We start from the raw sequence: 21,782 nt of genomic DNA on the forward strand, positions 1-21,782 counted from the left end.
CAATGTTCTTGGAATATGTTGACATTGTCCATCTACAATTGGTGGAGAGGTTCATTTTTGACTATAGGAACAGTTTGCTAAGCATAATTTTCTCTATGCACTCAGAGCACGTAAGTACACATCTCTAAAGGCAGCACACTCAAGAGAGTATGGATGTCAGATGGGGTGTGCTTGTCTTCTACTCGGGTAGGTACTGACAGCTTTCCCAAGTGGGAATATTTGTTCACACCCCTGCTTTTGCCCTGCATTTTGCCTGCCTATTGATATTGTCAAATTTTAGATTTTCTTTCAGTCTGGTAGTATGGTAGTATATATAATAATGTCACTTTGTGATTTGGATTTGTGTTTTCCTTCTTCTGAGTTGAGTTTGAAGTTTAACCAAATTGAGTTTGAATGCCTTTTCCTGTTTTTGTGGGACACCTGTATTTCTTTTGGTGAAGTTCCTGATCAAATCTTTTGTAGGAGGGGTGGGGAGAGAATAGGCTAGTCTTTCTTCGTGACTAGTGCAAATTCTGCATATGTTCTAGATTTCAAACCTTTCTTAATTGTCCATGGATGACCAGAAACTATTCTCATGCAGTTAATTTTGTCAGCATTTTCCTTCACACTTGGGGCATTTTGAAGTTTTTTCTCTGTCTTCTTTCTTGGTGCTGGGGCTCAGTGCCAGGGATGAGTGCATACTGAGCAATATCCAGCTCCGCTATTTTTATTTTTTTAATTCCTCTATTATATTTATTTATTTTTATGTGGTGCTGAGGATCGAACCTAGGGCCCCGTGTGTACGAGGCAAGCACTCTACTGCTGAGACGCAAACCCAGCCCACCTCTATTCTTTTTATTGCTTTAAAGACTTTAGTTTTCTTTCCACATTGAGTTCTATAATTTAGCCAAAATTAATTTTTCTTCATGCGTAAGAAAAATTACAATGGAAGAGAGATGAGCTTGGCTTCAGAAGCCCTGACCGTTCCCACTGCCTTGGTGCTGTTACCCACAGTCTCTGTGCAGGAGCTGTTCCTTTTGCACTCCCTGCCTTCCAGCTGGTGGCTTGCTCTCCCTCAGCCAGCAACACACTCACCACAGGGACTCCTGCGGAACTGGGAGAACAAGGGTCCTCACCTTTGTGTCTTATTTAATATGACTTGTCCATGGTCTTCTGCATTCCCATGTAGATTTTAAGCCCAACTCAACAGAGTCTAACAAAATAAATTAACAGATAACACTTGGTAGGATTTCATCTGGGCTTGCATTAGCTCTGTCAGTTTGGAGAATATTGCCGTCTCATAATAATTTAAACTTCCAATCCATAATGCAGTGTATCTTTCTATTTATTTAAGTTTTCTTTAATGTCCAATAAAATCTGACCCTTTCCTCTGTAAAGGTTTTGTGTTTTTCTTTTGATGGTGTATTTTAAAGGAAGTCAGAAACATTGTATCCAGTTAAGGACTTAAAGGAAATCTAACTGTGGTATCATTATCACACTCACCAAAATTAACAGTAATGCCTTCCAGTCTACCAAGCTATGTCCAATTTTCCCTGACAGCTTCAAAAATGCCTTTTTATCGTTGGCTTGTTTTTATCATGATCCATATGAGGTCCACACATTTCATTAGGTAGATGTGTCTCTTAAGTCTCTTTTTGTTAACAGTTTTTTTTTTCCTTTTCATCTTAAATCTCTTTTAATCTTTAATGCTTCTCTCTTTCATCTTCCCCCACATCATTTATTTGTTGAAGGGGTCATTAGTCTTGTAGAAATTTTCCACATTCTGGATTTGGTGGTTATTTTTCTTATGGTATGATTTTCTCTTTTTAAAAAAAAAATTTAGTTGTAGATGGAAACAATACCTTTTATTTATTTATTTGTTTCTTTCTTTCTTTGTTTTTATGGGGTGCTGAGGATCGAACTCAGTGCCTTACATGTGCTAGACAAGCACTCTATCACTGAGCTAAAACCTCAGCTCTTGCTCTGTTTTTTCTGTAAACTGAAAATTATATTTGGAAATTTGATTATATTATGCCTAATTTTTTTAAAACAAAATAATTGTTTTGTGTACCCATTACAAATTGTTAGGAAACGAATATCTAGTCCTGCTTTTAGAGATGTTAATATTGAGCAGTGGCTCAGGTGTTTGATTCTTTCATGTTATGAAATTCCTCAGCACCTTTTCTTCTGGTGATTTTCATGGTTGCAAATAATCTTTGCCTGAGTGTATGATTATATGATATATTGGAAAATGGCAGTCTTCTTCCTGTTGTCTGTGAGATCTGTAGTGTGGCCCCACTTTAATCCTGCTATTTCATCTTCTATAGGCCTTTCCTCTCTAGATAATTTTTACCAGAAGTTTATCAATTCTGTTAGCGGTTTCAAAGAACCAATTTCTGGCGTTGATTCTTGTGTTATATGTTTATTTTCTTGTTTAGTAATTTCTGGTCTGATTTGTTATTCTTCCTTTGGGTTTTTTGGAATTTAATTGCTATATTTTTTTTTTTAACTATGAGTACTTAGTTCTTTCTTTCTTTCTTTTTGGCCCTTTCTTTGTAACATCCGCATTCTACATTGTGAGATTTCCTTTTGTGTTAGTCAGCTTTCTGGCACGGACAAAAGACCTGAGACAATAAGTCAAAAGGAGGAAAAGTGAATTTTGTCTCATGGCTTCAGAGGGTTTAGTCCATGGTTGGTTGAAACTCCATTGCTTTTTGGGCCCTGGCAAGGCAAGCCACCATGGTGGGGAGCATGTGGTGGCGCCAAGCTGCCTGCCTACCTCATGGTGGCCAGTAGGTAGTGAGAGACAGGAAAGGGCTGAAGTCCCAATATCCCCTTCAAGGACATGCCCTCATTGACCTAACTTCCTCCAACTAGACCTCACCTCCTACAGATTCCAAAATGTCTCAGTAGCACCACAGGCTGTAGACCGAGCCTCCAACACACAAGCCATTGGGGGCATTTCAGTTCCAAACCATATTACCTCCTATGTCCTATATTAGCTGCATCCTCAAGTTTTGATATGTAATGTTTGTATCACTTGCAGTATATGAATTTTAAATGATTTTAAAATGATTTCTCCTTTGATCAATGAGTTATTTAGAAGTATGCCACATAATTTTCAAATATTTGAAGATTTTTCCAGATATCTTTCTGTTATTGATTCCTGTTTTAGTTCTTTTGTGGTCAGAGAACATACTTTATGTTATTTATTTTCTTTTAAATTTGTTGAGATTTGAAGTCAAGCATAGTGGTACATGTCTGTAATCCGAAACATTCTGGATGCTGAGGCAGGAATATCACAAGTTAGAGGCTTCTTATGGTTGAGATATGAAATATCCCCCCGAAACTCATGTGGGAGACGATGCAAGAGTGTTCAGAGGTGACATGATTAGATTATGAGAGTCGTAACCTAATCAGTGGATTAATCCACTGATATGGATTAACTGGGTGGTAACTAAGCAGGAGGGTGTGGCTTGAGGAAGTAGAACACTGAGGATGTGCCTTTTGGGGTTTAAGTTTTGTCCCTTTTGGGGGCTACTTTCTCTGCTTCTTGGCTGCCGTGTCCTGAGCTGTCTTCTTCTGTGTGCCCTTCTGCCATGATGTTCCGTCTCACCTTGGCCCAGAGCTGTGGAGTTTGCTGACTGTGGACTGAACCTCTGAAACTGTGAGCCAAAATAAACTTATTCTCCTCTAAGTTGTTCTTGTCTGGTCTTTTGGTCATAATGACTCAAAGCTGATTAAAACAAGACCAGCCTCAGCAACTTAGCGAGACCCAATCTCAGAATAAAAGAAATTTTAAAAAGAAGTACTGGGGATATAACTTAGTGGTAAGTCATCTGTGGGTTCAGTCCCCAGTATCATAAATAAATAAAGTGAATTGAGATTAGTTTTATGGCTCAGGGTATGTTCTGTCTTGTGTATACTTTAAAAGAGTGGGCATTCCAGTGTTTTGGGGTAGAACATATTGTAAATATCATTTAGAGTAAGTAAGTTGAAAACATTTTTTAGTTCTTCTAGATTCTTGCTTATTTTCTTTCTATTTGTTTTGTTAATTACTGAGAGAGAAATGTTGGCATCCTCAACTATAATTGTGGAGTTATCTATTTTTCCTTTCAGTTCTTGTATATTTTGAAGCTTTGATGTAGTGTGTATACACATTTAGTTTTGTCAGACAGAAGTAAATAAATTGATCTCTGAATCATTGCATGATAATTCTTTTTCCCTAGTACTGTTCCTTTTTTCTGAAGCTTACTTTCTCTGATGTTAATTTATGCACTCCAGTTTTCTTTTGATTAATATTTGTATGACATATATTTATACCTACTATTAATTTATCTGTGTTTTTAACTTATGTTTACTGTGGAAGGCACATGGTTGAGTCTTTTTTTATCCAGTATAACAGCCTCTGCCTCTTAATTTGAATGTTTAGATCATTTATATTTGATGCTACCATTGATTTGGTTTATGTAAAAACCATCTTATTTTCCATTTCTCTCAATGTTCTTGCTTTTAAAAAATAAATTAAAAATAGATTCTATTTTATCTCCATTTGACTTATTAGTTATACCTTCTTAAAAAATTTGTATTGGTTCTTCTAGGAATTATAATTTACTTCTTTCACTTACCACAACATATATTAAAATAAAATGATGCCACTTTGTAGAAGGTGTAAGATACAGTGTAAGAAACTCACACAGGACACTTTCATTTCCTAGCTTTTGTGCTTTTTTCCTACATTGTACCTGTATGCATGTTTTAAACCACATCATACTTGGTTACTGTATTTGCTTTTTGGGGGAGTATTTTCTAGGAATTGAACCCAGGGATAGTTTACCACTGAGCCACATCCCCAGCCCTTTTTTATTTTTTATTTTGAGATAAGTTCTTGCTAAGTTTCAGAGGCTGGTCTTGAACTTCAGATCCTCCTGCCTCCTGAGTGGCTAGGATTGCAAGCATGCAGCCACCATATATGGCTCTGTCTTTGCTCTTAAAGCCATAGGTAATGAGAAAATTGTTTTTGTATTTGACATCATTTTGTGTGCTTTTTCTCTCTTTTTGTGAAATGTGCATTTCCAGCAGGTATCCTTTTGTCTCTGGAACTTTCTTTGACCATACTTGCTCATATAAGATAGCTGTGCAGAAATTCTCTTGGCTTTTATGCATCTAGAAGAAATCTTTATTTAACTTTTATTTTTAAATTAAAGAACTGGATTTATAAGAGCAATATAGTTTTAAAAGAAAACTTGAGTGGGAAGTGCAGAGAGTTCTCGTATTCTTTAACTATGCAAGCACGTCCAGGCTCCCCATTAGACCCGGGGTGTCGGGACCATACTTGCTGTGAAGGCTATCTCACGGTTCTGACTTGAATGTGTTCACCCTGCACATTTCTGCCTGACTCCTGCTTAGCCTCGTGTCCTCCCCACACCGACTCACTCCTCCATGCTTTTCTCGGTTTCTGGAGTATTCTACAGGTACTCTTATAGACTTTGTCACTGTAGGTCATTGAGGATTTTCTTGCCTACTTTGGGCCTGGCCAGGCCTTTAAGCCCCTGAGGCAGGGCCTGGAGCTTGCTCATGTGGCACCCGGAAGTTCTCATGCTCAGTCTGGCGCCACCTGAGCTCAAGGTAGGCCTGTAGCTGAGTGAATGGTGAGGAAATGAACAAAGACCTGCAGGGCTGCTTCCATGGTTACTTGTTTACATTGCTGTACAAAATTCAGCAATGTGTCTTCTTTCTCTATATTTTAAAAAAATTTTACAAAAATAACATATATCTGTTGAAAGAGTGATCCAGGAGTTGAAGTGGTAACAGTTTCCCTTCCTCACCACTCAGGCTTGGAAATAGCTGTCAACTGTTTGGTGCATGTGTTCTCAGGCTTTTTCTTAAGTAAGCACATGTACATGTACATGTATACATGTATTGCACATGTCTTCATAAATGTAATCTGTTAAGATTACCATATGTAAAATTCCTCACCTTGGTTTTTCATTTCCTTTTCATGGATATCTTTTTGCATCGTGTGCCAAGGTGTAGATATGTTATGATTCTTGAAGCTCCCTTCCATAGCTTTTAAGGACACTAAGGTTGTTTACGGTCCTTTGCTTGTATCATACTGTCATGACTGACAACCTGGAGAGCCATTGGTGACCAAGTACCATCTGTGAGCTTCCTATGATTGTCTCACTGCATTCTTACAACAGTCTTCCAGGGTAGGTCTGGGCCATCTCTCTAGAGGGCCTCTCTCTCCTTTCATCTCATTAACGTAGCTGATGGTGAGGGGTATTGGGGCTGATACTTTTGGACTCTGTTCAGCCACTGTGGCCCTCCAGGTCATGCCAGTGTAAAGCAGCAGGTTCACCAAGTGTTGATTCCAAAGTACCATTTGTTTGCTTTTAGCTCTTTGCCATCTGTATTCACAGTGGCAGATTGTCCCTGCTTCAGGGGCTTTCTCTTATCCCTTTCCTCTTTTTCCTTAAGAGGGCAGGTCCCTTGTGACCACTTGAGGCTAGATGCAGATTTGTCTATCTGTTCTATGGCCCTAGAAGCAGATTGGGGATCTTGGTTGCTTGATTTCCCAGGGGAGGTTAACATGAATATGGTCCAGTGGAATGTAATCAGCAACTTTCTCTGTAGTGTCTGTTTCGACTTTCCCAAGCCTCCTGGCTGCCAGATCCCGACCTTCTATCCCCAGGGTGGTATAAGTCTCTTGGTGGACAGGCTCCAGTTGATGGATTTCTTCCTGTGTATGCTGCGCCAAAGGACTGCCTCTTTGAATCGCATATTTCTAGTTCCCTTTTTCTGCAAATCAAGGTGGGTTTCTCTTGATGTGTGTGTGGCCAGGAGTGATGTTTATGGCTCCTGGAGAATCAGCTGCTTCGGGGAGCAGACAGAAGCAGACTAGAGACCTTTCTACTTGCTCAAAGGAAGCTTTTAGGAGCTGCAGTTCCTTCTCTTGCACACTGAGACCTCCAGGCCACCAAGGCTGCCGCTGATGGCCCTGACTCCCTGCCCCCCCATCATTGTCTTTGTTTAAAATGACTTTGTTGCTGGCTCATGCCTGTGATCTCAGCAGCTCAGGAGGCTGTGGCAGGAGGATCTGGAGTTCAAAGCCAGCCTCAGTAAGAGCGAGGTGCTGAGCAACTCAGTGAGATCCTGTCTCAAAAAACAAAACAAAACAAAAACAAAGACAAAATAGGGCTGGGGATGTAGCTCAGTGGTCGAGTGTCCCTGAATTCAACCCCTGGTACCAAAAAAAAAAAAAAAAGGCTTTGTTGAGGCTTTATTTTAATGGAATAAAATCCACCCACTCTACGTGGTCTGATTGTGGAGGAGTTGGGGTAAATGTTTAGTCAGGCAGCTGTCACCACAATCAAGTCTGAACATTTCCCTTCCTCAGTGAGTTGCCTCCATTTCACTCTGTCCCTCCTTCCTCCACTGCCATGGCCCAGGCAACCACTTATTTGGTGTCTGGTGTCCTCCATTGGGGGACCATGTTGCATTTTATTGTCACATCTCTTCAGCTCTTCCAATCTGTGACAGTTTCTTGTTCTTTTTTTTTTTTCTCAACTTGAATAATGCACTGGAAATTATTCATATATGGGTAAACATAAAGGACTATTTTTTCACTTTTATTCTCTTTAAAAATAATTTACTATTTAAGAAAAATCCATCTGGTGCAATAGCATATACCTGTAATCCTAAAGACTCCACAAACTGAGACAGGGACAGCAAGTTCGAGGCCATCCTTAGGAACTTAGTGAGACCCTGTCTTCAAATAAAATAAAAAGGGCTGGTGGTGTAGCTCAGTGGAGAGTGTCACTAGTTTCAATCCCTAATAGTACAAAAACATAAAAGAGGTTAAAAATAAATTAAAATTAATAATGGTGCATTGTGGTGTTTAAAACAAAAGTTAAAAAAAAAAAACATGACCACAAAATCACAAAGAATGGTAGTAGAAAATGAAGAATATTGGGGCTGGGGTGTGGCTCAGTGGTGGAGTGCTTGCCTAGCATGCACGAGGTACTGGGTTCAATCCTCAGCACCACATAAATGTAAAATATTGTGTTCACCTAAAACTTGAGAATAAATATACTTTAAAAAAAAGAAAGAAAATGAAGAATACTAATATAAAATTCTTACACTATATACTATATGCACCACATATACACACTGTATATAAATACACTTTAATAGTATTTGAAGGTAAACTGTAATAAACATTAAATATAATAACAGTGATAGATTGCACTTTTCAGTCATGTATTCCTTAGTTTTCATATCCGTGTGAGGCCAATAAAAGTTTCAATAAGAACAGGCATTATAGATTTTAAAAAATCTTCCCTAAAATCCAGTTATTAAAGTTAGCATGTTTTTTTAAATCTTTTTTTAATCTGTTCAAATTAGTTATACATGACAGTAGAATGCATTTTGACACATGATACATAAATGGATTATAACTGCTCATTTTTCTGATTGTACATGATATAGAATTACACCAATCATGTAATCATGTATGCACATAGGGTAATAATGTTCAATTCATTCTACTGTCCTTCCTACCCCCATTTCCCATCCCATCCCGTCCCTTTATTCCTCTCTGTCTAGTCCAAAATACCAGTATTCTCCTCCCCACACCTTATTGTGAATTAGCATCTGCATATCAGAGAAAACATTTGGTCTGTGGTTCTTTGGGATCAGCTTATTTCTCTTAGAATGATATTCTCCAGTTTCATCCATTTATTGGCAAATGCCATAATTTCATTCTTCTTAAAGAAGAATGAGTTAATATTCCATTGTGTATATATATATATACATCACATTTTCTTAACCCATTCATCTGTTAAAGGGCACCTAGGTTGGTTCTATAACCTACCTATTGTGCACTGAGCTGTTTAAAACATTCATATGGCTAAACATAAATATTTGTTGAAGAGGCTATCTTTTCTCTAATGTATGATTTTGGTGCCTTTGTCTAGTATGAGATAACTATATTAATGTGGATTTGTCTCTGTCTAATATTCTGTGCCATTGGTCTATGTGTCTGTTTTGGTTCCAAAATCATGCCATTTTTGTTACTATTGTTCTGTAATATAATTTAAGTTTTGATACTGTGATGCCTCCTGTTTCACTTTTCTTGCCAAGGATTGTTTTGTCTATTCTGGGTTTCTCATTTTTCCAAATGAATTTCATGATTGCTTTTTCTATTTCTGTGAAAATTGTCATTGGGATTTTAATAGGAATTGCATTAAATCTGTATAACACTTTTGGTAGCATGGCTATTTTGACAGTGTTAATTCTGCCTATTGAAGAGCATGGGAGAACTTTCCATTTTCTAAGGTCTTCTTCAATTTCTTTCTTTAGTGTTCTGTAGTTTTCATTTTGTTCGATTGATTACCAAATATTTTATTTTTTGGAGGCTACTGTGAATGAGGTAGTTTTTCTAATTTCTCAATTCATTACTGATGTATAAGAACACATTTGATTTATGGGAAGTAATTTTATATCCTGCTCCTTTGCTGAATTCATTTATTAGTTCTAGAAGTTTTCTGGTGGAATTTTTTGGGTCTTCTAAATATAGAATCATGTCATCAGCAAATAGTGATAGTTTGCGTTTTTCTTTTCCTATTCATATCCCTTTAATTTCTTTCTTCTGTCTTATAGCTCTGGCTAGAGTTTCAAGGAGGATGTTGAATAAAAGTGGTGAAAGAGGACATCCTAGTCTTGTTCCAGTTCTTAGAAGGAATGTTTTCAATTTTTCTCCATTTAGAATGATGTTGGCCTTGGGCTTAGTATATATAGCTTTTACAATGTTGAAGTTTGTTCCTGTTATCCCTAGTTTTTCCAGTGTTTTGAACATGAATGAGTGCTGTATTTTGTCAGATTCTTTTTCTGCGTCTATTGAGGTAATCATGTTATTCTTGTCTTTTAGCCTGTTGAGGTGATGAATTACGTTTATTGATTCCCATATTTTGAACCAATCTTGCATCTCTGGAAGGAACTCTACTTGATTTAGTGCACTGTCTTTTAAATATGTTGCTGTATGCAATTTGCCAGAATTTCTTTGAGGATTTTTGCATTTATATTCATCAGGGATATTGGTCTGAAGTTTTCTTTCCTTGTTGTGTCTTTGTCTGGTTAGGTATCAGGGTAATACTACCTTCATAGAATGCGTTTGGAAGGGTTCCCTCCTTTTCTATTTCATGGAATAATTTGAGGAGGATTGGTGTTAATTCTTCTTTGAAGGTCTTCTAAACTTGGCTAAGAATCTGTCTTGTCCTGGGCTTTTCTTAATTGGTAGACTTTTCATGGTGTCTTCAATTTCATTGCTTAAAATAGATCTGTTTAAATTGTGTATGTCCTCCTGATACAGTTTGGGTATGTTATAAGACTCTAGAAATTTGTTGATGTCTACAATATTTTCTATTTTATTGGAGTATAAATTTTCAAAATAGTTTCTGATTATCATCTGTATTTCAGTACTGTCCATGGTGATATTTCCTTTATCATAAATTTTAGTAATTTGAATTTTCTTTTCCTTTTTCTTTCTTTTTATTTTTGCTAAGGTTTTATCAATTTTATTTGTTTTTTTCAAAGAAATTTTTTTTGTCAGTTCTTTGAATTACTTTTTGTTGTTGGTTCAATTTCATTGATTTCAGCTCTTTTAAAAATCATTTCCTGTCTTCTAATGCTTTGGTATTTATTTGTTCTTTTTCTAGGGCTTTGATATATAATATTAGGTCATGAATTGTTGACTTTTTATTCTTTTAATGAATGAGCTCAATGCAGTGAACTTTCTCTTAGCACTGCCTTCACAGTGTCCCAGAAATTTTGATATGTTATCACTATTCTCACTTACCTCTAAATATTTTTTAATTTCATCCCTGATTTCTTCTGCTGTTCATTTGTCATTCACTAGCATATTATTTAGTCTGCAGGTGTTAGGGTAGCTTCTATTTTTTATTTCATCATTGATTTCTAACTTCATTTCATTGTGATCTGATGGGATGCAAGGTATTATCTGTTTTTTTTTTAATCTATGTATTTGCTAAGAGTTGCTTTATGGCCTAATACATGCTCTATTTGAGAGAAGCATCTGTGTGCTATGCAAAAGAAAGTGTATTCGCTCCTTGATGGATACAACTATTCCATATATGTCTGTATGAAATGTCCTTCTTGGTCCTATCTGATTAACTTTGACTTGAAGTCCACTTTATCTGATAGGAGGATAGAAACCCCTACTTATTTTACAAGATCCATGTGAATGATGTATTTTTTTCCCCATCCTTTTACCTTCAGTCTGTGGATGTCTTTGCCCATGAGGTGAGTCTCTTGGAGACAGCATATTATTGGGTCTTGTCTTTTAGTCTGCTAGTCTGTGTCTTTTGATAGATGAATTTAAGCCATTTACATTCAGTGTGATTATTGAGAAAGATTTTTAATCCCTGTCATTTTGATTTATTTCTAGTTTTTAATTTGAATTAGTGTCTCCTTTGACTGACTATTCTTTTTGTGTAGTTCCACCCTTTGCTGGCTTTTGCTTTTAGTTTTCATTACATCTTTATGAAATATTTTATTGAATATGTTTCATAGTGCAGGCTTTCTAGTTGTAAATTCTTTTAACTTTTGTTTATCTTGGAAGGTTTTAATTTCATCATCAATTGTGAAGCTTAATTTTGGTGGGTATAGTATTCTTGGCTGGCATTCATGTTTTAAGAGCTTGATGTATATATTATTCCAAGACCTTTTAGCTCTGCGGGTCTGGGTTGAAAAATCAACTGAGAAGTGTGTTGGCTTCCCTCTAAAACTGATCTATTGTTTTACTCTGGCAGCCTTTAAAATTCTATCTTGATTTTATATGTTAGGCATTTTCATAATAATGTGCCTCAGTGTGGATGTTTTGTAATTTTGTACATTTGTTGTCCTGTAAACCTCTTACATTTGATTTTCCATTTCATTCTTTAGGTTTGGGGAAATTTCTGATATCGTTTCATTGAAAAGATTGTGTATTCCTTTGGTTTGTAACTCTTACCCCTTCATTTATCCCGATAAATCTTAAATTTGGTATTTTCATGTTATCCCATAATTCTTAGAATTTTCTGTTCATGATTTCTTAACATCTTATCTCCATGATCAACTCTGTTTTCAAGATTATATATTTTATCTTTATTGCCTTATGTTCTGTCTTCCAAGTGGTATAGTCTTTCCATTGGTCATGCTTTCCATTGAATTTTTAATTTGTTTATTGCTTTCTTCATTTCAAAGATTTTTGCTTTACCTTTTTTTTTTTTTCCGAGAATCTCTCTTTATTGAAGTGATCTCTCAATTCCTGGATTTTCTCTCTGATTTCGCTCCTTACATTGTTCTGTATGTTGCAGATTGGTTTAACTATGTACATTCTGAACTCCTTCTCTGACATTTTTTCTACTATTGTGTCAGTGGATTCTACTATTGGAGCATCTTGGTTTGTTTGGGGTGATTTATTCCCTTGTTTTTTCATGTATTTTGTGTGTCTATCCCTCTAGCATTGTGGATCTAGGGCAGTATAGTTTCTTCCCTGTAGACTTACAGTATCCTTGAAAGTTTATAGTATCGCACCTTTAAGCAGGAGACCAATTATTAACAGCACCCAGTGCAAAGAATATACAACCTTAAGCCATATAGTTCCTATTCAGACATCTACTGTTTTGTTGCAACAAACAGAAATGATATATTCAATTATTGCCTACAATAATTTAGACATTTAGAATTTCTGTTCATGATTTCTTAACATCTTCTCTCCATGATCAACTCTGTTTTCAAGATTATATATTTTATCTTCATTGTCTGATGTTCTGTGTAGTCTGTTGGTCATGCTTTCCATTGAATTTTTAATTTATTTATTGCTTTCTTCATTTCAAGGATTTTTGCTTGATTTTTTTTTTTTTTGAGAATCTCTCTTTTACAAAAGGGTTTACAATTTCAAGTTTGCAAAGGATTTACAAGTTCAAATAGTGGACAAGAGAAAACCAAAGTGGTTTATGATGTGATATTCATGGGGAAGGAAGAGAGAAGATAGAAGTAAAAAATATAGGAAGACTGAAAGAGGAATTAATATGACTGAAAGAGGAATTAATTAATATTAATTAATTAATTAAGGAGAAAAGAGAGAAAGAGAATCCAGGGAAACAGATAGGGAGATGAAAAATATATATAAAGTAAAAATTGTTAAAAAAATTAAAAAGAAAAAGAAAAAGTTAAAAAAAGAGAATACACAAGAAAACTGTAACATTCTATTCATAGATCCTAGTGCTCAATAAACTGATGCATGAAAAGTATTTCCATTTCAAAGATGGTATAAATGTGAGAGAGAATAGAAAAAAGAAAAAAAAAGGGATCTTGATGAAAACTCGAACTATTGTTTCTGTTGGAGTTCAAAAGTTTCTCAGCTTCCCTTCTCAGCAGTTAGGTGAGATTTTCTGGAGTTTGATGCTTGCTTCACCCTCAGAGTCCATGGGGTTGATAGGGTGAGAGGGTTAGTCCTGGAAGCTGAGTTCCTGGAGGAGGACGTAGGCTTGGTATGCTCAGTATCCTTGCTGCATGCCAGTTGGTCTGGAGATTTTAAGTCAGTGCACCTTTAAGACTCAGCCATTGCTGGTTCATGCTGGAAGATTGCACCCCAGGGATCTCATTGTCCACTCATTTGGTGTAGGAGCCTGTTCTTAGTACACTATTTTGCCTATAGACCCCACAATTCCTGGTCTCAGATTCGGTGTCTGAGCTGCATCTGTCCTGCCCCCGCCATTTCATTTTCCTCGCCAGGAGCTTCTTTCCCAGCTGGTCCTGCAAGCAGCCAGATTGGAGGTTCAGGGGGAGCCAGGTGGGTTTGTGCGACCAGTATTCTCCTGTGTAAATCTCTTTCCAGGCTTCATTTTCTCCTGGTGACTTAGGTACACTCTTGGTCATGCAGTGTGGGTTTGCCTGTCTTGTTTTTTGGTCCAGACTTGGGATTTTTAGTAATCTGTTTTTCTAGTTGCTAGCCCCCAAGCTGCAGCTACCAAAATAGTTCCTTCTGCTTTGCTATTTCATGCCACTGAGAGAGATGGCGATTTCCCTCCCCTTTCACAGATACTGTGCAGCACAGCTTACTGTTTTTTTGAGCAGTGTCTCTGATCTCTAACCTCTGTGTACCCGGACATGCCTCAGTCTTCCTAAGAATGGGGATTCCTTTAATTCCTTTATTGCTTTACTGCATTCTTTTAGGGACTGTTCTGGTTTTCACCTCAGCTACTTTTGTGACTATGGGGCTAAGGTCTTCCCTCTTGGTTTTATTATATATAATTTCTGGAGTACCTAATCTGTTTTGAATGTCCAGTATTTTCAGTAATGTTCCCCCTAATTCATGATTGTTTACCCACTTTACTGAAAAGTTGCCTGTCCACTTTTCTTGACTCACCCCACAGAGCTACTAGGGAAGTGACCCTTCTCTTCTGTCATCTTGCCACCTCCTCCTGGTCCATTCTTGTCTTTCATGACCTTGGCAGTTTTGAAGAATAATGATCAAGGCATTTTGTAGAATGTCTCTCATAATGTGCTTGTCTGATATTTCCTCAAAATTAGATTGTGATTCTGGAACTGTAGAGAGTATACCCAGAAGTGATGTGCCTTTCTCAGTGCTCCATAGGAGGTGTTCCATGCTGTCAGGAGGACTTGATATGGATGATAAAAGGTGAGTGCTTACCTTTATCACATGTTCCCATGGTGTCTGTCAGGTTTATCTCTGTTTTCCTGAAGATTTGTGATGTGGAGAATTTTTTTTTCTTTTGTGCTTCTTGGCTACACAGACACACACACAAAATCTTTTACACGTTCTAAAATATAACAACCTGATTGAGATTTAGTTTATATATATCACATAGTGCATCCCCTTAAGAGTGTGCAAATTGATGGTTTGTATTATATACACAGAGTTGTGAAACATCACCACAATGAATTTTAAAGCTTTTTTAGTCTCAAGAAGAAATCCCATTGCCATTAGTAGTCACTAACATTCATCCTCAGTGCCCAGCCCTAGGCAGCCCATCCCCATTGGTTTGCCTATTCTGGACATTTTATTGAAATGTTGTCCTGTCACATGTGCTCTTTTGTGACTGAGTTTTTTATTTGCATACTGTTTTCATGGTTTCTCTGTGTGGTAGTGATTTCAGTGTTGCATTCCTTTCTGTTGCTAAATAATATTCCACTGAGTGGACAGTTGTGTTTTGTTTACCCATTCATGAGCTGATAGAAATTTAGTTGTTTTCAATTTCTATCTGTTGTGTATAATGCTGCTGCATTCATTTATGAACACATTTTGAAAAATTAAGCTCTGTATCTTAATTATTGAGGTCTAAGAGGGAAAGAGTTATTTATATAATCTATGTGCAAGTCTTCCATGAGATATTTTCTCCAATCAATGGCTTTTCATTTTTGTTTTGTGTGATTTGGGGAGCAAAAGTTTTTAATTTTCTGAAGTTTTATGTTTTAAACTGATAAATTGATCATTTTTATGTTTTAGCTTTTATATAAAATGCTTAAACTACTTGAAAATTAATTTTTATGTATGGTATGAGGTAAGTCTTAAGGCTTTTTTTGTCCCCATGTGAATATCTGTTTATTCTAGCATCACTTTTTTAAAAGACTCTCCTTTTCCTTTTTACCTTTATGAAAAACCTCTTGATGATATATATGTGGATCTCTTTTTCGACTCTTTACAGTGATTTGTCTGATATTGATACAGCCCCTCCAGCTTTCCTTTGACTGGTGTTAGCTTAATATATCTTTCTTCATCCTTTAATTTTAACTTATTTTTATGTCTCTGTTTGAAGTGCATTTCTTATAAGTGGAATATAATTGGCTTTTGCTTTTTAAATCTTCTGTTATAAACCTTTGTCTTTTAATTGGAATGTTTAGAGCATTTACATTTAATGGAATCATTCATGTGTTGGTATTAAATCTATTGTCTTGCTGTTTTCTATTTGTCATACCTGTTTTTTTTCTTTATTTACCTTCTCTTGGATTAAGATTAATTGAATATTTTTTAAAAATTTTTCCATTTGTCTTTTTTAATATAACCATAGTTCATTGTTTTGTTATTCTAATAGTTGTCTTAGTGTTGTTTTATTTAATTAATTCACGCATTTCTTCATTCATTCATACAGACATGCATTCATACCAGGGGCACTCTACCACTGAGCTATACTCAGCCCTTTTCACATTCATTTTTGAGGCAGGGTCTTGCTGAATTGCCAAGACTGGACTTGGATTGGCTACTTTCCTGCCTCAACCTTCTGCGGAGCTAGGATGACAAGTATGTGCCTCAGCCCTCTTGCTCAGTGCTTACCCTCTGTGTGTGCTCCTGATTACAGCCCCTTGAAGGGGTGTTGCGACACCTCATTTCTAAGAGCTGTCCAGCAGTGTGCTTCCACTTCCTGCCTGCTGGTCTTCACACTGTTTTTATAGTGCATCTTACTTATGTGTATGTTTCTCCCCAGGAGGCCTAAGTCATTCAGAGTGCACCTGCAGACTGTGGTCCCTTGGAACAGTGGTGGCAGTGACATGTTCTTCCCTGATGACTGGTGCCGCCTCTGTGTGGAGTGCTTGGGCACCCTCAATTTGTGGTGGCCTGCCATCTTGTGTGATTCCTCCTAGTTTTTCTTCTGCTCCTCAGCTGTGGGCTGGAGTGCTGCTCTTCTGTGCAGTGCCAAGGCCCTGTGGCCTGAGTTTCCCCTTCCCTTAAGATGATTGTCACCACTTATCCTGCCCATAGCTTTCCTTACTCCCCCAAGTAAGCATCATCACTCCTTCTCATTTTATGGGTTTTATTGCTGATAATCACAGGAAGATGGGAAAGTAAAAATAGTGAGTGTAGAGAAATGTCTGAATTAAAAAAAAAAAAATGCCTTCCAGACTCAGAACCCTCAGTCAGAGGGAGGGCTTCCAGGTGCCTCTTTGGTAATCTGCCTTCTATGTTTATTGGCTCTTAATTTCTTCCACTACCTCAGACTTTTCTTTCAAGTCTGTTTAGTCTTGAAGAATCAGTCAGCAAAGGAGAAAAAGATTTTCCCTTGTCTTAGTGGATAGTTTCAAAGTCTAATGACTGCCAGACTGGGAGATGTGGGTCCCCCCTGAAGTGACTGTCTGAGACAGGCCTCAGCAGTTCTGTCCTCCTTGTGGACCGTGGTTGCTGCCTTCCTTTGCTCCATCACCTGGCTTAGCACAGTGCCTGGAACATAGTGTCCTTCTGTCAGTGTTATCCACATAGCTGTGTGGATTGTTGCTCATCTCCATAGTCAGATTATTGTTAGAGGACTCCTTGATATCATCTGGGACTTCAGGGCTGATGAAGATGACTTCTCAATGGTAGTGGAAATTGTAGTTTGACAGTCAGAAGATTCTGGTTTGTAAAACTACTGCATCACATATTTTTTAATTTATATGTTTGTAAGAAATGATATATACCCAGTGGTAGCAAAATTAGAAATCTGTTTATTAATCAATCAACTTTAAGCAGTCTGACCATGAATGAGTTTGTCATAAAGAATGGGTATCTTATTTGAAAATGACACAAATCGTCCTTATTTTAGAAAATTAGGAAGACTAATAGTTATGAATGCCATTTGCCCTGGCAGTTAGGCCTTTTTTGTATTTCTTGAGTTTTGCCAGACGATTGGTTGCTAAGAAATACCCAATCAAAAGAGGTCCTTTGGATTAGAACAATCCCAGTCATTAGTTTTTCTCACCTGTGATCTCCATGGGCTAAATCTTGATTTTTCTTTCTCTTTCTGCTTCTCCATGATTGCTATTCTGGAAGAAAAGCACGTTGCTGTGCGGCAGATGCCACGGCCTTGCCTGTGCCTCCTCCCCCGCCCCTCCGTAGAGATGAGTGAGATGAAGAATGCAGGGTTGCTGGCCCTGACAGCTGCTGCAGCCCCCTTGCCTGCTCTAGTAACGAATGGCGAGCCACTGCAGAAAGTTTCGGGACTCTTAGGCTTTAGAATTCCGAGCATTTTAAACTGAAAATAGAAAAATAAGCCTTCCGTGTACTTCCCATATTAGTTTAAAATATTCATATGAATATGACACAACGCTTTTAAAAAGACCCAAGTGGATGTTTGGAGTCTTTAAATGGATTCTCTTTGTAAATGAATCACCATTTACAGTGCTGCTGCAATTATATATTTGTGTTAAATTTAATGTGGTATATTGGAGCTAGAGCCGCTCTTTTGTTTAATGCTTTGCCTTAGAAATAATTGGGATGCGTGGATTGTGGGGGAGTGCATTTATGAAAGAATTATTTATAATGTATACATTCTGGCTGGAATTTAAATAAGCACAACCCATAGGCCTGGCACATAAGCCATTAGTTGTAATGGCTTTTGGATGCTGGCCCAGCATGCAGACTTCTTGCTCCTTCCTCGATTTATATATGGCTTGTTATAATAGAGTTGTCATTCTCTCTTCTTTTTATGTTTTTATATTGCCGTATAGCTTATTAGCTTTTTAAGCCTGTCTGTAGCATAAATACTCTAAATGGGAAATGATTTTTAAACTGCATTTGTCTAATTTGTTTGATGAAGTATTTTAGTAAGAAAAGCTAAAAACTATAAGTATATACTATATAAGATGCTTGGCTTAACCTTAATGTAATCCTTTCTCTGGTTTTCATTGCTCTAGAGCCCATGGTACAAACTGAGTTGATGAAATAGGTCCCTCTTGTTGGCACTTTTCTACAAGGAAACAATGCACGTTTCCAGTGGTGTTGTGAGAGACCTTACGAATCCAGTCAGGTCTGAACATTGTCACATAGATCTCCTTAGCAAATCCTCGTTGGTCTTGTTTTACCTGATATTCATGATTCAGAAAACAGTCTCCTTAGAGCTGGTTCAGGAACATAGGCTCTGCTTGTGCTCAGCTCCTCTCATGAAGCAGGAGGGGTAGGCAGCACTGCATCCTGTGGACGGGGCCTTTCTCTTCTCATTAATATTTTGTTATGGAAATTTTTCAACCTGCATTGCAGGAGAGGGAAAATTAAAATGAATGTTCATGTACCTTCATCACTTCAGCGAGCATTGACATTTGACCAATCATTTTTCATTTTTCTTCCAAGGTAAAATCATCCCAGATAAAAGCAATTCCCAGACACCCTATTACTTCAACTATAAATACTTTAGTGTAGCTAAGAAGTACTCTTTTTAAGAAACATAATGACAATGCCATTATTATAATTTATAAATTATTAATAGTTATTTAATGTCACTTAATATCTAGTCATTGGTCAGATTGTCCCAGTTTTCTCATATGTGTGGCTTTTGCAGATGGTTTGTTCAAAACAGAATACAGATAAAGTCCCCAACTTGAATTTAGTAGATAAGTCTCTCAGATCCCTCTGCCTTTCCCTTGTCATTTATTTATTGAGGAAGCCAGACCTTAATTCTACAGAATTTCTCACATTATGGATCTGGCTTGTTCCATCTTAGTGTCACATTGTCTTCCTATTCCAAGTATTTTTTATAAATTGGTAGTTACATCTGGAGGCTCCATGAGACTCAGTTTCTGTTTTAGAGAGGTAGTAGATGGGCTATTAGAGAGATTGTAGATAGACTGTTTTCTCCTGCTGCATCAGATCAGGAAGCACAGAAACTGTTGAGTGGCCCTTTCTGTGTGTCAGCTTTGACCTGGTTGCAGGTATCATCAGCCTTGTCCGTCCATATAAAGCTGCCCATTATTTTGTCAGCCAGCTTGATGGTCACTGCCAAAACCCAGTATTTTTGCGGGAGGATGTTCAGTTATGAGGCTCTGGTTCTATCATTCTTTCTTAGTTTAATGACTAGAATTTGTAAAGAGCTTCTCCTATCAACTATTTGGTTAACCCTAAAGATCTATTTGTACAGAGAATGACAGGGCAAGTGGTTTATTTTCCCCATTATTTACCTATTTCCAGAATAATTAGCTTGTGTCCTAATAATCTGCAGAGGTGACCAGTTAGGTTTTTAGATATGTTTTTAGTATTGTTATTATCCCCTGAATTGTAACCTAATTAAATAATACTTTAATCTACTGTGGGCCTGTTCTTTTGTTGTTGTTGTTTATTTGTTTTTAGTTGTAGATGGACATAATACCTTTATTGAACCCAGTGCCTCATACTTGCGAAGCAAGTACTCCACCACTGAGCCCCAACCCCAACCCAAGGGCCTGTTCTTTTTGATGATCAAGTTATCCCAGCTTTGACCAGTGGAAGGCCTTCAGTTTGGCTCCAGAATCTTCTTGAAGTTGCTCAGTAGACTTTGATAGTGCATCTGTGCCCAGAATGTGCTGTTCCACCAAGAAGCTCAGGTTCCTTTACAGAGGAAATGATAATAGGAAACCAGAGCATAGTCCTGTGGGTACTCATAGCAACAAGGGTGAGCTTTGCTTCTTGTGACAGAACAATTTCTTTTTAAAATAAAATCCCTCATGAATTTATATTGATATTTCCAACTCAAATTTAGGATAATAGGACTTGTATTTAACTTCTTTGGTTTTATATTTGAATCTTTTTTTTAAACCTAAGAACATAAATCTCACTTCTTAATGACGTTAACATGTATGTGCATCAAAGCAAAACACTAGAGCATTGCTGATAGTGTGGCAGTTTGCCAAATGCAGCTTAGGATTTCTTTGTGTTCCTTTTGCCTTGGGGTTGCGCCCACTAGAAATGCGTATGTTACCATGTTTTAAAGCCACTTGCATTGAGCCTTCTTTTGTAGTAAAGCCACCAGCTTGACAGACAGTTAGACTTGTGTGTGTGTGTGTGTGTGTGTGTGTGTATGTGTGTGTGTGTGTGTGTGTGTGTGTGTGTGTGTGTGTGTGTGTGTTGAGGTAAGTGCCTACTGTTTTGTCTAGGCTGGTTTTGACTTCTCTGCCTCAGCCTCCTGAGAAGCTAGGACTATTGGTGCATAGCTATTTATTTATAAGAATAGCTTCAGCTTTTACATTTTGATTTGTAATTATTTAAGGTGGTTACTTAGTTCCAAAGTCAAAAACAAAACCTATCTGGTCACATGTCTCCATTCGTGTCCCTGCTGCCTGTTCTCTCCCTCCCTTCTAGGTAACTCTCTCTTTCAGGGTTTGGCTTTTTCTTACATTACAACTCTCAGATCATGGCCTTGTGCTCCCCATTTCTATCCTTGCTCAGATGCACTGTGCCACAACCTGCCTGCTTCTCTCCCCTGCTCTCCCTTGCTCTCCCTGGTGCTGGGAATCTGTGGATCTCTTCTTTGTTTGCTTTTCCTTGCAGTAGGATACTCTATGGGAGGATGAAGCTTACATTTTTGCACATTGGGGTCAATTCTAGTCTTTTATACTGTAAGTCTGTTGTGAGGAATAATAGCCTGGCAACATTCTATCTGTGCCAGTAGTGTCTTCTGAAGATGGCTTTCCACAAAGGATAAATGTATTTAATTTTTAATGGTATGCCATGTTTTCATTATTTTTAAAGAAATTCTAAAATTCTGACTTGTCTTTCTTCCTTGATCCAGTGTTATTAAAGGAGCAGATGCCCAGTTTTAACTATTAAACCGTGTGACGGGATGGAGTTTTCAAGTAGGGAGAAGGTTGCCTGTTTCCACTCTTCTAACCTGGGTTTCTGGACATGTTTGCATTTCCTCTCTAGGTGCCAGCCTTATTTCCCACATGGTCTAATCAGAACGTAGTGCAGTTTCTTCCACTCACTCACTTACTCTGACAGGTTCTGAGTGCCCATTACAAGCCAAGCTCTGCGCTTTGTGCCTGGGGATAAGGAGACG

The 21,782-nt window shown here is 37.5% G+C and overlaps 1 long non-coding RNA gene across 14 annotated transcripts in view; it reads left to right on the forward strand.

Moving 5' to 3' along the window:
• Positions 1 to 21,782, forward strand: part of LOC110598340 (uncharacterized) — an 82,705-nt gene that overhangs the window by 27,025 nt on the left and 33,898 nt on the right. For 11 of the 14 annotated variants that reach the window (XR_013439742.1, XR_013439754.1, XR_013439743.1 and 8 more), the window contains one exon: positions 14,578 to 14,686. The exons of the other annotated variants lie outside the window; for them this stretch is intronic. This is a non-coding gene — a long non-coding RNA (uncharacterized LOC110598340). The remainder of the gene's footprint in view (positions 1 to 14,577; positions 14,687 to 21,782) is intronic. 14 annotated transcript variants of the gene reach the window in all.

This window comes from Ictidomys tridecemlineatus, chromosome 5, assembly GCF_052094955.1.
Source record: "Ictidomys tridecemlineatus isolate mIctTri1 chromosome 5, mIctTri1.hap1, whole genome shotgun sequence".
NCBI classification, from domain to species: Eukaryota; Metazoa; Chordata; class Mammalia; order Rodentia; family Sciuridae; genus Ictidomys; species Ictidomys tridecemlineatus.